The 17537-nt window shown below is 46.6% G+C and overlaps 1 protein-coding gene across 1 annotated transcript in view; it reads right to left on the reverse strand.

Moving 5' to 3' along the window:
• LOC144773899 (transmembrane protease serine 12-like) overlaps window positions 1–17537 on the reverse strand; it is a 791014-nt gene that overhangs the window by 365661 nt on the left and 407816 nt on the right. The gene's annotated exons all lie outside the window — the stretch shown is intronic.

Below are 17537 nucleotides of genomic sequence, written 5' to 3' on the forward strand. Positions count from 1 at the left end.
ATGGTCAGTGACATCACTGATGACATCACTGATGACATCTCAAATGACATCACTGATGACATCACTGATAACAACATCCAGTGATTTTTTGTTTCTATAAAGTTTAAATATGTCTTACATATTGAAGAATGAGTGGATGTGTAAGTGTCTGGACGAAGGATTTAGTAGGCGCATGACTGACTGTATGAGTGAGTGATTAAATGTGTCTCACTGAGTGCATGGGTTAGTGACTAAACTGTCTTAATTTGTGCATCATTATGTCTGTTGTTCTGTAAACTGCTGCATGTGTTGATCAGTAGCTATATGAGTAACTATATGGGTTATTGATTGATTGCCCAAGTATTTGTATGGGAGACTGAGTGTGTGTGTGGCTAGCTGGGAGGTGTGTGACTCTGTGCAGATCAATCTGTACTTGTATCAATGATTGTATAAGAAGGTAAGTATGTGTTAGTATATGTTTGAAAATGTAAGGTGCTCTAAGTTTAACTGTATAGACAAGAAAATGGAAGTGTCATTGATTCTTTCCAGGACTGACTAGGTGTGTGAGTAACTCCATGGATGAGTGGCAGACTGTGAGTGTCTGTATAGGTGTATGAGTGCATATGATAGTGTAAAGATGAGTGATTGTATGTATGAATGATTGTATGGGTGAATGAGTGAAGGTGTGTGTAGACGTAGCAATCAGTGAGTGCATATGTAGTAACTAGTATTGGTGTGTCAATGGTTTCAAAAATTATACTCTCTTTTTAACACTGGTTATATTAAAATGTGAGGAGATGCATTGTATTGTCACATGAATGATATCATCAGTAATGTGGTCATTGATGTCAAATGAGATGTCATCAGTGATGTCATCAGTGATGTCATTTGAGATGTCATCAGTGATGTCATCAGTGATGTCACTGACCATGTCATGAATGATGTAATATGTGACATCATCAGCAGTGGATTGCGGGTGCGCGATATATAGTTAGTGCAACTAACTATATATGGAATTTCATTGGTTTTATGTCAATAAAATGTCCAGCTAACTATATATGGTCTCTAACCTATGGTTTTTGCAGTGAATTTTCAAGGTTTTGTAAATGCTAATTCCTAACTATATATGGTCTATAACCTATGGTTTTTTCAGTGAATTTTCAAGGTTTTGTAAATGCTAATTCCTAACTATATATGGTCTATAACCTATGGTTTTTTCAGTGAATTTCAATGGTTTTTTAATAGCAAATATCATAAGCTGTCGAATGTCAAGTACGTGGTAAGTAAAAACATTTTCGTGTTTATGCACACTGATCTGCTTTGAATGGTGCCCCCCCCCTCATTTCTATTAGGAGTACTCTCTCTTTGCAGATAGTGAAAGGTAGTTAACGCAGGCCTTTGCCCCGGTTGTAATCCGTCGTGCCTGCTTCTCTCTCCATTTGATTGATTGTTATCCAAGTATTTACTGTTTTAGAATTAGTTCTCTTTGGTTCATTCTCTATTTACAAACAAACACAGAGTCGCAATACTCTGTTTAGTCTTTGCAGATAACGAAAAATCGTGTAAAAAAAAAGAAAAGGAATCGAGTAAAATCAGTAGGCCACTAATGGGATCTCTTTTTGACCTCGCTAAAATAGAAACATTAGGAACAACCCCTCATGACAAATACAAAACTAGTGAGATGAACTGAACTTCACACAATGATGGCTGCAAAACAGCTCGGCTCCGCCACCCACCCCGCCCAAAATAACGATAAAGAGCGGCTGCCATGATTGGTTGCGGAATGGCCACAACGGAGCTACGAAATGGTGGTGCTCTCATGCTAACCCCAGCTTCAGTCTGAAACATCCAGAAACACTGTAGACTACCAATTCGATCAGTTCCGGTAGCGCCCCAATGTAACCCGGTAGAGAAGAACTAGCCCTCCCCTCTTTGACTGATGGTTCTTGTTGCCTGTCCCTTCTGTTGTCATTTAACAGAACTATTTAGCCTGCTGAAAGGGGTTGTGTTTCGACCGCTGGTTGGTGGAGACATTTTGACTATATTCTGGACCTGCGTTGTCGCGTAATGCGTCATATGACGCGCCGCGTTAGCGCATCCGGAAGTCATCCGGGGCGCGCAGCGCGTAACGTAAGCATAACAAGTCATGTGACTTGTTAATAAAACTTTTCATTGGTTCATTTTACTTTTCTTATTCTAATGATGAAAGCCTTGGTCATATCACCTAAAAATTACGCTTTTAATTACTTCCGAACATTATTTTTTCTTAAATATATGTTATAATGTTCCAGGCTAATGTACTTTCCCGGAAATTTTACAACTGTTCTGCAAGTAAAATATATTCTTTTTTCGAGAAAAAGAGCGTTTCTTCGTCCCATGACGGAGCCGTTGAGCAAAAGAGGGTCGACCTGCTGTCTTAGTCGCCGATACGCCTGAATATGAGATTCTTATCGATCACTTTATGTTGCAGGAATAGAAAACACAGCAGCCCTTGACCATTTATCTTTACTGCGTTCCTTCGTATTATACCTTTTACCCTTCATGTAATTGGTCTGCTTTATTTCACTTGCCTTTTAATGATTCTAAAACAGTGACTATTATTAAAAACTTTACCAATGTATATACTACTACCATGTTTTCTTTTAAAAACCTTTATTGTGAAAATTTCATTATACAAATACGAGCCTATAACCACGTGGGCCTGCCACGGAGCAAACTGTAATCGTATATGATGAATAGACATTTACACTGTAGAGGAACGTAACGGGCGGGCCATTAGGTTGCAAGAACTAAGGTGTCTAACAGTTACGGAATCGGTGGACGTACATTTTATAATTAAAATACGACAGGGCCAGTTACAATAAAATTATCTAGATATACATTTGCGGGCAAGTACCATGGGTGACGTTAATTCGAATTTTCAACAGTACAGTAATCAATAACACATCAGAACTTAATATCAATAGGGATGTCGAAATATTCAATCAATTCTCGTCCCCGCCCGCCATGTGCTTCAAAACTGCATACGTATCTCGTGATTTCAAGGTTCTGCAACCAGTACACAACAAGGAGTTACGAGTCCCATTTATTCCGGCGCCATTTTGGGCGAGGACGGGCAGGTCCAGGATATAGTCAAAATGTCTCTACCAACCATCGACTATGATGATGTTCATATGCTGTATTTATTAGAGTAACACTCATCTGTCCACATGAAATTAATTTACCACAATCTAAACATGTCATTTTAATCTTTCCAAAGTTCTTCTAAATATTTGGGACCGTTTCCCTTGCCTCTGAAGCTCTCAGTGCCACTTCTTTGATGAATGTACTAGCAGGTCAGGGGTTCTCCTCCACATCTCTCTTTTATGCAGCACTATAATTAATTGGTGCCACCTCTCCATATGACGATGCATGGTATAGTTACCACAACTATATTTTTTTTCGGTTCCTCTGGAGAGTTCATCGTGGCAGATGAAGCGTGTAACGTACCGGGCATTTACCTTTTTTTGCATGTACAGGAAAGGAAAAAAAAATCGAGCGTCCGAGTTCTAAGGTGTCCCAGGGCCATTTTAGTGGACCAGGCCCAAATCCAAAGAACAGGCCGCCATTTTGAGAGTCCTCTTGCAGCCGCCTGTCGCTGTAGCATCAAGAGCAGCCGAAACTCAGCTGAATGGCAACTGAAACGGTAAATGGGCGCCCCACTACATTTCAGCATTGTAGGATGACCACACCAGTACAGCAACTTGCTAGACATCACCTCGGTGCCATCCGGATCTCGGTGCCCCACTGCAGATGAAGTGCCTCTCAACTATGAAACCACCACGGTGACATCCGGATCTTGGCGCGTTGTGCTGCCTTCGGCCTATTCGCACATCGGTCCGCTACTGACGCCATCTCACAGGCTAATGGGGTGACCCACGCCGAGTTTCAGCATTGTAGGATGACCACACCAACTTGCTAGACATCACCTCGGTGCCATCCGAATCTTGGCATCTCAACGCCTAGTGGTATCTTCCATTCAGAAAATATTGTTACGCTGCCTTTGGCCCCATTCGCACATCAGTCCGCAACTTAGACATCACCTCGGTGCCATCCGGATCTTGGCATCTCAGCGCCTTGTGGTGTCAGTCAGAAAATATTGTTGCGCTGCCTTTGGCCCCATTCGCACATCAGTCCGCTACTGACACCATCTCACAGGCCAATAGGGCGCCCCACGCCGACTTTTACCACTGTACGATGGCCACACCAGTGGCACAACTTGCTAGACATCACCTCGGTGCCATCCGAATCTTGGCATCTCAACGCCTAGTGGTATCTTCCATACAGAAAATCTTGTTACGCTACCTTTGGCCCCATTCGCACATCGGTCCGCAACTTAGACATCACCTCGGTGCCATCCGGATCTTGGCATCTCAGCGCCTTGTGGTGTATTCTCTTCAGAAAATATTGTTGCGCTGCCTTTGGCCCCATTCGCACATCGGTCCGCAACTTAGACATCACCTCGGTGCCATCCGGATCTTGGCATCTCAGCGCCTTGTGGTGTCTTCTACTCCGAAAATATTGTAGAAAATATTGTTGCGCTGCCTTTGGCCCCATTCACACATCAGTCCGCTACTGACACCATCTCACAGGCCAACAGGGCGCCCCACGCCGACTTTTACCATTGTACGATGGCCACACCAGTGCCACAACTTGCTAGACACCACCTCGGTGCCATCCGGATCTTGGCATCTCAGCGCCTTGTGGTGTCTTCAAATCAGAAAATATTGTTGCGCTGCCTTTGGCCCCATTCGCACATCGGTCCGCTACTGACGCCATCTCACAGGCCAACGGGGCGCCCCACGCCGACTTTCAACATTGTAGGATGGCCACAGAATTGCGACAACTTACTAGACACCACCTCGGTGCCATCCGGATCTTGGCGCGTTGTGCTGCCTTCGGCCTATTCGCACATCGGTCCGCTACTGACGCAAACTCACAGGCCAACGGGGCGCCCCACGCCGACTTTCAGCATTGTAGGATGGCCACACCAGTGCGGCAACTTGCTACACACCACCTCGGTGCCATCCGGATCTTGGCATCTCAGCGCCTAGTGGTGTCTTCTATTCCGAAAATATTGTTGCGCTGCCTTCGGCCCCATTCACACATCGGTCCGCTACTGACGCCATCTCACAGGCCAACGGGGCGCCCCACGCCGACTTTCAGCATTGTAGGATGGCCACACCAGTGCGGCAACTTACTAGACACCACCTCGGTGCCATCCGGATCTTGGCGCGTTGTGCTGCCTTCGGCCTATTCGCACATCGGTCCTCTACTGACGCAAACTCACAGGCCAACGGGGCGCCCCACGCCGACTTTCAGCATTGTTGGATGGCCACACCAGTGCGGCAACTTACTAGACACCACCTCGGTGCCATCCGGATCTTGGCGCGTTGTGCTGCCTTCGGCCTATTCGCACATCGGTCCGCTACTGACGCAAACTCACAGGCCAACGGGGCGCCCCACGCCGACTTTCAGCATTGTAGGATGGCCACACCACTGCTGCAACTTGCTGGACACCACCTCGGTGCCATCCGGATCTTGGCGCGTTGTATTGCCTTCGGCCTATTCGCACATCGGTCCGCTAATGACGCCGCCTCACGTGCCAACGTATTTTCTCCGCATTTTACACCCTATGCCGCATAACAGGTCATGTGACTTGTTTATAAAACTTTTCATTGGTTCATTTTACTTTTGGTTTCCTAATGATGGAAGGCTTGATCATGTGACCTAAAAAAAACACTTTTCATTGGATGAAAACTTTTTTTTTTTCCCAAACGATGAAAGCCCCACCTTGTTTCTGGATGTTTCAGACTGAAGCTGGCGTCAGCATGAGAGCACCACCATCTCGTAGCTCAGTCGTGGTCATTCCGCGAGCAATCATGGCAGCCGCTCCCCACCAGAAGCCTGCAGGAGTCGGAGCCCCCAAAACTTTTGATGAATTCTCAAGGCGGAGAGGACGCTTTCGAGAATGGGGTCCAAGACCTAGCAGACAAGCGTCCGATTTCCAAGGTGTCCCAGGGCCATTTCAGTGGACCAGGCCCAAAAAGGAAACAGCCTGCCGCCATTTTGAGAGTCCTGTGACAGCCGCCTATCGCTGCACCGCAAGAGTGGGCGCAACTCAGCTGAATTGCGGCTTTTGACACAGTGGACCAAAAACGGACGGAATGGCAACTAAAACGGTAAAGGGGCGCCCCACTACAACAGATGACACTCCACCTGGAGAGGCCCGTTCACACCGCCTCCCCCGGGGCGCCCCACGCCGTTATTCGGAGCAGCATTGTACGATACCAAAACCAGTGCGGCAACTTACTGGACATCACCTTGGTGCCATCGTTCTGCTGCCTTGGAACTATTCGCGCAACAGTGTGCTACTGATGACCCACCCCCCGCGACGCCCCATGCCGTTATTTGCTGGGTGGCAACTTACTAGACATCACTTTCGTGTCATCTAGATTTCAACGTTCTGCTGCCTTGGAACTATTCGCACAACAGTTTGCTACTGATGACCCACCCCCCCGCGACGCCCCACGCCGGAAATCTGGACGTTGTGCTGCGTTGGGACTATTCGCACAGCCGACCGCTACTTCGTTGTTTTTCCCTAAAAATGTTTATATGTTATTACTATTTTTGTTTTCTTGTATATATTTATAAATTATTAAAGTTTTATAATCTTACTACTTTGTCGGAGTGCTATATATTTTTAATGTGACACATAATTGTAAAAACTTTGATGTACAAAGAGTCATCCCTGGAATCTTCCGCTTCAGGCTCGGTCCCCTCCCCAATCACAATACAGGATGGTTTTCAGATAATAGCAACGCTTCTGCTGTGACGGATCTCATCGAGTGTAGGCCTTGATCTACTATAACTCCTTTGAAGAGGGGTGATTCTTTACAGCTGTGGCCATAAACTACATCTGCAGGGCTAGCTGATACCCTAGGACCAGCCTGGACAATCGGACACAGAGGAAAAGGAGTGTCAGAGGGTGCGGTAGTGAATAGGGCGAAAGGGAGGTGTCGGGCGGGCACAGGGTGTGATTCTCAGGGAAGAGCAGCGCAGATGGGGGGAGGTTTATTACCCATGCATAAGACAGAGAGCGGGGGTGACCACTGCCTGGGGGAGATGCTTGCGAGGGTGGGGAGCCATGCTAAGGATCGACAGCGTGCACAGAGTGGGTCTGGTCAAGGCATCTAAAATGGCTGCCGTGCACGACAAAAGTGTGGCATTTGAAAAAAGACAAGATGGCGCAGACAATGTTTTTCAACACTTCCTGATTTCCTTCGAATCGAACGTTAACAGACGTTGGGGCATATTACCAAAGTTAAGCGATATTTATCCATAACGATGCTTAGCAACGATTTTTTTACCGTCAGAAATTATCGCAGATAAACCTTGCTATTATCAAGGTTTATCGGAAATACGATAAAAAACGACCGCAATGCATTAATATCGCTGAAAACTCACCGATATTCATGCATTACCGAGCTAACGCTCTTAGCCATGTTATCCACCTCCCATTGGATAACATGGCTAAGAACTGCTCAGGGCAGGTGGTAGCTTTTGGAGATATTCGCGCTTATCTCGAATATTTCCAAAAGTTGATAATAGGAGATAGCGATGTTAGCGACTGTTTCCAGTCGCTAACATCTTGGCATGCCCACTTTGCATGTCATTAGTGATAAATATCACTCACATGCAAAGTGGGGCCCAAGATGGTCGCTATCTTCTACTAGCCGTCGCTAACTGGTGTTAGCAACAGCTAGGTAATACACATATAATTTTATCTCCGCGAAGCGGAGCGCTGTTACAGATATATATCTTGTTTTTGAACGTTAATTTCTCAAAATGCACTGAAGCACATATATTGAGACCTAGCAAAGGCACATCGGGCTACCAGTCCCTACAATTTTGCCAAGTTTCGTGCAAATCCATTCAGCTGTTCGATCCTACCGAGAGACAAGATGGCGGCCGCTACGGACTGTTAGGAATGTTTACAGACACCGGAGAGCCAATCAGCTTCGCTTCGCAAAGCTCCGTAACGCGAAAAGTACGCGAAGCGGTGCGCTGTTACAGATATATATCTTTTTTTGAACGTTAATTTCTCAAAATCCACTGGAGCACATATATTGAGATCTAGCAAAGGCACATCGGGCTACCAGTCCCTACAATTTTGCCAAGTTTCGTGCAAATCCATTCAGCTGTTCGATTATTATTATTTTTATTTTTTTTTGCACCGCGGGGCCCTTTTAAAACCTCCACATCAAACCTAGGGGGTCAGCGACAATGTACTATGCCCCCTTATGCTCATTTGCCCCTTCGCTTTGGCCTCCTCTTGTCTCTCGATCCTACCGAGAGACAAGATGGCGGCCGCTACGGACTGTTTGGAATGTTGACAGACGCCGGAGAACCAATCAGCTTCGCTTCACAAAGCTCCGTTGCGCGAAAAGTACGCGTCCTGGGGCGCTGCCCAGTCCGCTGTTACAGATATATATCTTTTTTTAAACGTTAATTTCTCAAAATCCACTGGAGCACATATATTGAGACCTACAAAAGGCACATCGGGCTACCAGTCCCTACAATTTTGCCAAGTTTCGTGCAAATCCATTCAGCCGTTCGGGCTAAAAGTGAGGCCAACCGCCCTATGGAAATTAACATGGGAAAAACGCGTTTTGGGACCCCCCTTTTTTCTTGGCCCCCCCTTGACGAACCCCCCCAAAATTTTCAGGGGCTGCTCAGAAACAAAATGTGCCATTTTCCTGAAAATTTCAGCCAATTCCGTCCACAAACGCCAAAGTTATTAGACATAGAATTTTCAAAAATCCCATAGGGAAAAAATCCTAACTATATATACCTACTGGCGACCGCCAGTAGGTAATATATATATATATATATATATATATATATATATATGTGCCCACTGGACCACCAGGGATTTTTTGGGAATGCCCTTTGTTTGTAGGGGAGCAGCCCCTTGGGCAAGGGTTGCTCCCCTTGGGGGAGCAATGTGTTTAGTTGGTTCTGCCCCTCTTGGGGGGGCAGTTCGGGTAGTTTTCTTTTTTTTAAAGTATGTGTGCCCACTGGGCCCCAGGATTTTTTTTTAAATGCCCTTTTTTTGTCGGGGAGCGGCCCCTTGGGCAAGGGTCGCTCCCTTTGGGGGAGCAATTTGTTTAGTTGGTTCTGCCCCCCCTTGGGGGGGGCAGATCGGTTTTAAAATAAATTAAAAAGTAGGTGTTTGTCAACTAGGCCACCAGGGATTTTGTTTTTTTAATTATGTTTTTGGGGAGCGGCCCCTTAGGCAAGGGTCACTCCTCTTTGGGTATAATTTATTTTGCCCATTTCTGCCCCCCTTTGGAGCAAATCGGCCTTGTGAGTCTAGGCCAATCTGCCCAAAAGCCATTAAGACACCAGGGATTGTTTTAGTGCTGTTGGGGAGCAATACGTTTTGGGAAGCGGCTCCTTCGGCAAGGGTCGTTCCCCTTTGGGGCACATTTATTTGGGCCATATCTGACCCCCTGGAAAGGCAGATCGACAATAAACAATTCATTTTATTGTATGTCCACTAGGCCACCAGGGTTTGTTTTAGTGTTGTTGGGAGCGGCTCCTTGGACAAGGGTCGCTCCCCTTTATGGGGTGAATATTTTGGCTGTTTCTGCCCCTTTTGGGGGCTGATCGGCCATATGTTTTCAGGCCTATCTGTCTCCTGGGGGGCAGAAGGCACTAGACACCAGGGCTTTTTAAATGTTAGTGTTGGGGAGTGACCCCTTGGGCAAGGGTTGCTCCCCCTTTATGAGGGTGAATTTTTGGGCTGTTTTTGCTCCCTGCTGGGGCAGATCGGCCTTATGCTTTTAGGCCTATCTACCACCTTTGCTTGGCTGGTGGATAGTGTGTGGACTAGTGCATTATTTGCATATGTGATTGTAATGTTTTTTTCTCCTTTTTATTCTAGTGCAAACCTTTTGATTCTTGTTTGCGGTTTCGGCAGTGGTTGATCTACAGTTTTGCGTAGTTGCATTTTTTGGGTAAAAAAAACATTTTCGTTGTGTTTACTCCAATTGAGCATTAATGTCATGCATGAATGAATTTTTTTTAAGTGGTGTCACAAAAAAAGCATATTTAGTTAGAGTTTTGAGCATGAAATTCATTGCGATGTGTTTTGTGTTGTCTTATGTGTAATTTTCTTTTCTTTTTCTTTTTTAGTGGGATACTGTTGGTCCTTTCTGTGTCTGTGCAGAGTAGGTGCTGGTGAGTCTAGATGCTTCTGGCAAGTGAGTGGTATAGTGTTGGAGTATATAGGTCTTTCTGATAAAGCCACATTTTGTTTATTACCTATTTTACAAAGTGTTTGTTGTTGTTGACTTGTTTGACAAGTTACCTTTCTTAGTAAGGAGTATGGATAGCCGTAGAATTACTGCTCAGCAGATGGTTGGCATGCTTTTTGAATCTTCCTCTGAGCAGGATTATGAGACTGACAGTGCGTCTGAGGGAGAGGAGGGAGTTCAAGATTCTGGCAGTGAGTTTTCTGTCCACAAGGAATCATCTGAGGATGAAGCTACTGTCAGTGTGTATGAAGCTACTCTCAGTGTGGAGGAAGTGCCTGTTTTAGAGGAGGACACTGATGTGCTGATGGTGCAGCAAGAGACATTGGGATTGCAGCCTGAGGCTTCAAGGCTTCCTACTGGAAGTGCCGGACTCTGGGTTGATCCAAACATGGTGCAGCCGGTGTTGCCTGCCTTTAGTGGTGATGCAAGGTGTAGAGTGGATTGTGAAAATTTTTTGCCTATACAGTTTTTTCAGTTGTTTATGGATGATGTTTTTTGGCTGAAATTGTTAAGCAGACTAATTTGTATGCTCAACAGTTTTGAGGGACAACAGTGCCAGACTTAGGCCCCGCTCTAGAGCTACCCAGTGGACTCCAACAAATCTGGATGAGATGAAGAAGTTTCTTGGGTTTGACTTTTTTTGTTTCAAACATGTTTTTATTAGCATTTTAAAAAAAACATTGCGTAGGAATCAGCATTACAGTTGGCGAGCGCCACATAATGGTACAAAAGAGGCCGAATCTAAACACTGGCCTATTCATTAAATCTAGCATTGCTGTCTCAGCAGACCTATTTAGCTAGGTTCAAGGACATTGCGCATTATAGTAGAGTACAGTGCTAGCAAAAAATAACGTCATACAAACGTATCTCTGACGCAAGCATTGTAGAGTTATGATTGTCCTGTGATGGTAGCCAGGTCACCAGGGTGCAAGGCTGCGTGCTACCTCTTCAGAGCTCTTTCTCCAGTAGCCAAACCAGAACTGTATATAGGTGCCACCAATAAAGTTGTAAGCAATATACCAGCAATAAAAACCAATAAAGAGAGAGGAGGGGGGCTATAGGAAAGGGGAGAAGGCGTGGTGGGGGGCAAGAGCAGTGCAGAAGTGTACCTGGGTTGACTCACAGTGTTGGGGGCTCAGCTGCAGCTATGTTGTTCAGTGTCTCTAGCGATGTGTGGGGTGGTGCTGGAAGTAGCGGCCGCTGCTGTGGTGCCAAATATTACGGGACCCAGGTCATATCGGGTACTTAAAGATGCAGCACAGGTTGGTCAATCAGTGGGATTCCAAAGTCTATCTGGGTCAGTGAGGTGGGTGGCATCCTCAAAGAGGAGCAGAGCTCGCAGCCTTGGAGGCTGCAGTCTAGCATTCTCCAATCACCCTAGATGGTCTACCAGTGGTTTCCACAATTTCGTATATTTGATGTCTCGATACTGTAGACGCGCTGTGAGCAGTTCCATTGCCACTGTGTGCCACAGTCAGGTGAACCACACGTTTATTGAGGGCGCTTCTGCCTTTTTCCAATGGAGGGCAATGGTCTGTTTAGCCGCTCCAAGCATATGGAGACTGAGATGCTGGTCACGGCGAGTCATAGCTCATAGGTTCACCGGCTTGAGGCCCAGAACAATTGTGAGTGGGTTTTCAGGTAATGGGTAGCCTAGCACCCACTTAATATGGCTGAGAACTTCTTTCCAGTAAATTGTCAAGAGGGGACACAACTACCAAATGTGTATGAAATCACCAGTGCGTGAGCGCAGCGCCAACAAGGAGGTGATGAGTTGGGGAACATTTTATGTAGCCTGTGAGGAGTATAATACCATTGGGTCATTACCTTATAGGCAGATTCCTGCTGGGGGATGCTATGGAAAGTCTTCGGGATGTCGCGCCAAAGGCCGTCCCACTTGGAGGGTGCTATGTCGGCGTCTGGAAGAGATTGCCACTGCTATTGGTAAGGGTGAGGGTTAAGGCGTTGTGCGTGCTGAAGTACTTGGTATATGCAAGATATTAATCCTTTAGAGTTGTCATTCAAATGTACGGGCCATCTGTTCGAATGGTGTGAAAGGTCTTGTAGCCGCCTGTGATAGGGAGGACGCCTGTATCCAGTGCCGGAGCTGAACGTATTGAAATCTCTCCCTCTCCGATAATTGGAATTCCTGCTTGCATTGGGCAAAAGTTCTGATGCTATCCCCTATGAATAAATCTCATATCGTTCTACAACCCCAGTCCGTCCATTCTGCGAAGTAAGGCGAGTGAAGAGCAGGAGGAAACTGCGGGTTGCGAGCAATTGGAGTATGCGTCGACGGAAAAGAGGTGAGACCCCTGCGGACAGCCAGTTTGTCCCAAATCTCGAGTACAGTCCTGGTAGCGACCGCCATGTAAGCACTGCGGGAGGGTGCTTCATGAGGGAGCCACGCATGATCCTAGATAGGGTGACAGGTGACCCCCCTGTCCATATGGAACCACACCTTCTCGCTCTCCCAGGCTGTCTACTCTGGTATAAAGCGGAGATGCCCAGTAATATTCTAAAAGATTAGGGCATGCGAGCCCGGCCCTATCTCGTGGAAGCATTAGGATTTTGCTGGAGAATCTTTCCTCCCCATATGAATGCGACAAGTTCACATTGTAGGCCCTGGATTTGATATTTTGGGATGGGTGTGGGCAGAGTCTGGAATAAGTAGAGTATCTTCAGGAGGATGGATATTTTGACTGTATTGAGGTGCCCCAACCAAGAGAGCAGCAGTGATCTCCATGCCCGTAGGTCGGCTATGACTGCCTATTTATATTCTTGCCGTTAGCTTGAGACCAGGTAGCCAGGTCAGGGGTCTGGTTAAGACCCAGGTTTGTAATAGAACTGTTTGCCCATTAGTAAATGACAAGAGCTTGCAGGGCCGCAATTTCGTCTGTCGGAATCGTGAGGTTGAGAGCCCATGATTTCATATGGTTGATTTTAAGCCCTGAAACTTGCTCATAAGACTGGAGCAGGGTGTGCACCGCTGGCAGCGAGCAAGTCAGGTTGGACATTTGAGAAGTAGGTCGTCCGCGAAGAGGGCAATCTTGTGATCGATGCCCCTGGGGGTAAGACCATGAATATGAATATCGGGAGATTGACGGATCATGATGGCGAGTGGCTCTACTACGAGGGCAAATAATAGAGGGGACAGAGGACCTGGTACTCCGGTGAATGGAGATGGGTTGCGTGAGTTGGCCATTGACTCGTATACCAGCAAGCGGTGAAAGGTCCTGTGCGCTATCATCTGTGGGCCTAGACCTATTTTCTGCAGGATGGCTCGGAGAAACACCCAATCTACTCGATCGAACACTTTTTCAGCGTCCAGTGAGAGTAGGCAGGAGGGTGTCTTCCAATGGTGCTTTCCCAACCAGATGCATGACTCAACGTATGTTGTCTGCCCCTTGGCATTGGTGAATAAAGCCCACCTGCTCCGGTTCAATAAGACCGGGAAGATGTGTGCTGAGGCGTGTAACGAGTATTTTAGTGTAGAGTTTGAGATCCCTGTTTAGTAGGGCAATGGGGCGGAAGGAGGAGCAGAGTGTGAGGTCTTTCCCGGGCTTCGGGATTAGGGCAATTTCAGCCATAGCCATATCTGCGGAAGGCCCGATTGTATCTGTAAAGCAGTTAAAAAGGCGTAACATGTGTGATTGAAGTTGTGGCAAGAAGGCATGATAAAACGAGACTGGGAGTCCTTCTGGGCCCGGCGTTTTGCCGAGTGGGAGTTCCTTAAGGGCACTGGTTAGCTCCTCTAGTGTGATTGGTTCTTTCAATAGTTGGGAGTGGTACGTGCTAAGGGGGCCCCATTCGCAGGCATCCAAATTAGCCGATATTTGATCAGGATCCGGCGTGACTCGCGCGTAGAGGGATGCATAGTAATTTTGAAATGCTTGAAGTTTAGCAGATTCTGCAATGGCCCTAGGCCTGTCTCCTAACTTTAGTTTGGCAATGTGCGCTTTGGCTGCTCGCATTCTCAGGCGGTGCGCCATGATAGTGCCCACTCTGTCCCCTCCGTCGTAGTAGCGCTGTCGCAATACAAGAAGAGCATGTTCGGCCTTATTGGTTCTATGTGCCTAGAGCTGGCCACTAAGTATAGCTAAACGCCGCTTGTGGATCGCTAAGGGACGCTCCTGATGCAGTTTTTAAAGCGTTTTGATTTCACGCGTGAGCTTGTCTTCGTACAAGCGGGACTCCCGAGTCCGGGCAATAGCGATGGATGAGAGGATGCCGCGAATCGTAGCCTTGAACGCGTCCCAAAGGACAGGAAGCGGTGTGCCCGGGAGATCATTAGTTTCGAAATAGGACGAGATAGCGGCCTGAAGTTCTGCCGTGTCTACAGGATCTCTAAGGATGTGGGGGGAACCGCCATCCAGTAGGTCGCTTTGGGTGAGAGAAGTGTTCATGAAGGAGAAGCTCGACATGTGTATGGTCAGTGATTGAGATATCGGACATTGTGGCTGAGAGAGTGTCTTTGACCAGGGAGTGTGAAACGACGAGATAGTCAATGCGTGAGTATGAGCGGTGTGCATGTGAATAATAAGAATAGTCACGGATCACGGGGGAGTGGTAACGCCAAATGTCTACAAGACCCAAGGTAGTGAGGCATCTCTTTGTTGCCGCCGACATGGAACCCACCCCATGAAATGTGCCCTCACTGCGGTCAAGTTCAGCGTCCCACACTAGAATAAAATCACCCCCCAGTATGAGGTCTGAGTCTTTGTGTACTATGTGTTTCGGCAGTAGCTCTAGCAGAAAAGAATCCTGGCCCTGGTTTGGCACGTAGGTGTTGCAAAGGGTGAGAGTGCGATGTCCCATCTTGACCACCACTTTAAGAAATCTGCCCTCTGTGCCGCGGATCACTTTAGCGTCTCCCTGGTGGATACCTGCCTGACAAAGGATAGCTAGACCCGCTGTCCTAGTGGCCTACCCATCTAACATCATTTTGTTTTTCACGTGGAAGCGGAAGTAGGAGGAGTAAACGATACGGACGGACGGACAGAGTAGCGGTCACAGTGGCCGCAGAGTGGAGCAAGAAGCTCGTATCCCAAACCACCCGAGCTGACCCGAGCTGAGCCGGGCAAGAGCAGTAACTGCAGCAGCCGCCGTGATCGCCGCCGCCGCCGCAGTGAACAGAAGGCGGCAGGCGGTGTTTGACGGTCTGCGGTGAAAAAGCGGGATAGGGGCTCAGAGGTAGCTCAGGAGGTGGAGTGGAGCGGGGCTAGCGGCCGCGGAGCTGCAGCCGCGGTGTAAGAAGGCGGTGTAAAGAAGGCGGCAGGCAGGCAGGCAGGTAAAGTGGTGATTTGAAGGAGTGGAGAAAAGGCTGTGAGGCAGAAGCGGCAAAACCGGCAAAACCGGCAAGAACGGCAAAATGGCACTACAGATTGTTTGAGTCTCAACTAGAGGGAGCTAGTGTGCTTTGCAAGGACGGTGGATGCCATTGTGATCGATCGGAGGAACGACTGGACGGGCGGCGAAATTGATTCTAAAGAACTAAAAAGGAGAAAAAAACTCGATAAAACCACGGATTGGACTGGACTGAACGCTGCAGTGCTCCTAGAGGAGAGTATTAAGGAGCATTAAGGAAGCATTAAGGAAGCACTAAGCATAAACCATTGCTAAGGGGTGCTAAGGTGTGCTAGAGAGCAAAAAGAGAACTGCTTCTCTGGAAAAACACAACTTGCATATCTAAAGGACCCCCAGCAAGTAAACCTTAGTTCCTTGCCTGCTTTTGCTTGCTTTTGCTTATCTCATCTTATTTTCCTACACTTGCTGGAAACTTGCTGGAATTTGTTGGACTAACGACAAACGACAACCGGCAAAAAATATATGGTAAATGGAAAAATTACATTAAAAAAGAACTGATACTGTGGCGTCAGAGCCTACCTAACCCAACCTTGCCTTGCCTGGTGCTCGCCTACTCAACAGTCGCAACTCAGTGAGTACAATTGGAGTGACTGTGAATTATGAATCTGTGAGCTGCTTATTGGGAATCTGTGTACTGTGTACTGTGCATTATATACTGTGGGAGCTGCAGGGGGGAGAGAGGTTCGTGGATAACTGGGAGAACCTGGTCTGGGTAAGGGGTCCCCATTATCACCATTATCACCATCTATCGTGGTCTCTTGCTCTATTTGCCATACTACTATAGTGCACAGCTTTTTCCTTCCTGTCCTTGCTCTTGCCCCCTCCCTGACGGCAGCTGTCCACTCCTCAATTGGGCAGACGGGCCTGGTAGGGTAAGCATCCAAGGGTGAATGGGAGGTAGTGACGTGTAGTAAATTTGAGCGGTCAACAGAGGAGGGTATACATACTAACCCAGTTTCTGCAATAAACTGTTAACAGCAACTTGGAATATAACTGAACTGTGCACACCGCCCTCGTCAAAATCGGGGGACGGTGACAAGCAAGAATATAAGGAAATATGCGCTCTGGTAAAGTGAGAACAACGGGAACAACTACCAGACGTATAAAGAAAATACAACAGCCAAAGGTGAAAGCAAATATTGCAGGAGAAAATCAAACTTTAATCTCCCCAATAGCCAGAATGTTCGCAAAATCAGCAAAATCAGGAAAAATCCCGGATAAGTTTGAATTCATGAAGGATCCAGCTGGTGCTCTTATTACGATGTATAAGGATAGGGAAAACGATAAACTTCAAACTCCAATAAGGCCGACAAGTACAGAAAAATACAGTGGGCAAATTATCCAAAGTACTCCCCAAAACGGAGGCTGCAACTTTGAAAGGAAGGAGAAGGAATTCCAAATCTCAGACCAAGATATCTTAAATGTATCCATCCATCCTGACATAAAAAATGGAAAACCAATAGATTAGATGAACTAGAAATATTGGACATACAGGATATACAAGACGCACCTATTAAAAATGGCACGATGGAATCAAAACAAGCAGTAATTCCTATAGAAGTAAATGTGGAAATTTTGAAAAAACCTCATTCAACAGTTGAGGAAACCAAGATCAAACCAACTAGTACACTAAGTCATACTACTAGGTATGATAACAAAGAAGAAAAGGAATTGTTGAAAATGTGGCAAAATAATAAAATAATTGAGGATGTGTTTTCAAAAACAAACAACTTGCCTAAGTCAGATTGTACCTCATCAACAGAACAAACAAACGGAAGGTCAATTGAAGGTAATGTAAGAGATACAAAAATGCTGGATGTTGGAATAAAT

Source organism: Lissotriton helveticus, chromosome 1_1, assembly GCF_964261635.1.
Source record: "Lissotriton helveticus chromosome 1_1, aLisHel1.1, whole genome shotgun sequence".
NCBI classification, from domain to species: Eukaryota; Metazoa; Chordata; class Amphibia; order Caudata; family Salamandridae; genus Lissotriton; species Lissotriton helveticus.